Raw genomic sequence first — 2,484 nt, 5'->3', positions numbered from 1 at the left:
CTTGGTCTGGGTTCTGCCGCTCTCTGGAGCTCTTTATTCATCCATGCGGTACACCTGCTGGTCTGCCATCACTGTCCGGGAATAGTGTGTCGTTCTGGGACTTGGTCTGGGTTCTGCCGCTCTCTGGAGCTCTTTATTCATCCATGCGGTACACCTGCTGGTCTGCCATCACTGTCCGGGAATAGTGTGTCGTTCTGGGTCATGGTCTGGTCTCTGCCGCTCTCTGGAACTCTCTGGAACTCTTTATTCATCCATGGGGTACACCTGCTGGTCTGCCATCACTGTCCGGGAATAGTGTGTCGTTCTGGGTCATGGTCTGGGATATCACGCTCTCTGGAACTCTTTATTCATCCATGCGGTACACCTGCTGTTCTGCCATCACTGTCCGGGAATAGTGTGTCGTTCTGGGACTTGGTCTGGTCTCTGCTGCTCTCTGGAGCTCTTTATTCATCCATCCACTGCACCTGCTGTTCTGCCATCACTGTCCGGGAATAGTGTGTCGTTCTGGGACTTGGTCTGGGTTCTGCCGCTCTCTGGAGCTCTTTATTCATCCATGCGGTACACCTGCTGGTCTGCCATCACTGTCCGGGAATAGTGTGTCGTTCTGGGACTTGGTCTGGTCTCTGCCGCTCTCTGGAGCTCTTTATTCATCCATGCGGTACACCTGCTGTTCTGCCATCACTGTCCGGGAACAGTGTGCCGTTCTGGGTCATGGTCTGGGATATCACGCTCTCTGGAACTCTTTATTCATCCATGCGGTACACCTGCTGGTCTGCCATCACTGTCCGGGAACAGTGTGTCGTTCTGGGACTTGGTCTGGTCTCTGCCGCTCTCCGGAGCTCTTTATTCATCCATGCGGTACACCTGCTGTTCTGCCATCACTGTCCGGGAATAGTGTGTCGTTCTGGGTCATGGTCTGGTCTCTGCCGCTCTCTGGAACTCTTTATTCATCCATGGGGTACACCTGCTGGTCTGCCATCACTGTCCGGGAACAGTGTGCCGTTCTGGGTCATGGTCTGGTCTCTGCCGCTCTCTGGAGCTGTTATTTTCCTCCATCCGGTACACCCACTGCTCTGCCATCACTGTCCGAAAATAGTGCTCCGAAATCGGGTAAGTCGCGCGGGGAGCCACCCCTGTATCTCGGCTCCAGGAGCGTCTTTCCGCCCGGGGCCTGGCCCACTATGCTTAGGTCCAGCTGGGGAACGCTCCCCCCGAAGCTCGGGGCCCTGTCCTGGAGATCTCTGTTTCCGAAAACCAGGTTTCTGAAATCTGCGACCTGGTGGCCCAGTGATGTGAGCTAAAAAAAAATTTATCGAAGCGATCTAAAAAAGCCCAGGCATTTTCTGGGCTTTCCTTCACATATTCCGACTTTTACTTAGTTTCTGACGGAGCCAAAAAAGTCCGGGTTTTTTTCGCTCCACATAGTCCCGACTGGAAACTTTAACTTTTTTTTTTTTCCATTATTTCACCCGCGGAGGTCCGCAAACACCTCCAGGGGCCCACAACGGCCGAATTAAGCCAGGAAAAAGACACCAGAACCCGGATCTCTTTACCAGACACCCCCGGAGCCCGGAACTCGGACCCAAACACCTCCAGAGGCCCACAACGGCCGAATCGAACCCGGAAAAAGACGCCAGAACCCGGATCTCTTTACCAGACACCCCCAGAGCCCGGAACTCGGACCCAAACACCTCCAGAGGCCCACAACGGCCGAATCGAACCCGGAAAAAGACGCCAGAACCCGGATCTCTTTACCAGACACCCCCAGAGCCCGGAACTCGGACCCAAACACCTCCAGAGGCCCACAACGGCCGAATCGAACCCGGAAAAAGACGCCAGAACCCAGGTCTCTTTACCAGACACCCCCAGAGCCCGGAACTCGGACCCAAACACCTCCAGAGGCCCACAACGGCCGAATCGGACCCGGAAAAAGACGCCAGAACCCGGATCTCTTTACCAGACACCCCCAGAGCCCGGATGAGCTCCACAAACACCTCCAGAGGCCCACAACGGCCGAATTGGACCCGGAAAAAGACGCCAGAACCCGGATCTCTTTACCAGACACCCCCAGAGCCCGGATGAGCTCCACAAACACCTCCAGAGGCCCACAACGGCCGAATTGGACCCGGAAAAAGACGCCAGAACCCGGATCTCTTTACCAGACACCCCCAGAGCCCGGATGAGCTCCACAAACACCTCCAGAGGCCCACAACGGCCGAATTGGACCCGGAAAAAGACGCCAGAACCCGGATCTCTTTACCAGACACCCCCAGAGCCCGGAACTCGGACCCAAACACCTCCAGAGGCCCACAACGGCCGAATTGGACCCGGAAAAAGACGCCAGAACCCGGATCTCTTTGCCAGACACCCCCAGAGCCCGGAACTCGGACCCAAACACCTCCAGAGGCCCACAACGGCCGAATCGAACCCGGAAAAAGACGCCAGAACCCAGGTCTCTTTACCAGACACCCCCAGAGCCCGGAA

The sequence above is a fragment of the Gasterosteus aculeatus genome, unplaced genomic scaffold (assembly GCF_964276395.1).
Source record: "Gasterosteus aculeatus unplaced genomic scaffold, fGasAcu3.hap1.1 HAP1_SCAFFOLD_25, whole genome shotgun sequence".
NCBI classification, from domain to species: Eukaryota; Metazoa; Chordata; class Actinopteri; order Perciformes; family Gasterosteidae; genus Gasterosteus; species Gasterosteus aculeatus.
This window is presented reverse-complemented; position numbering follows the sequence as displayed.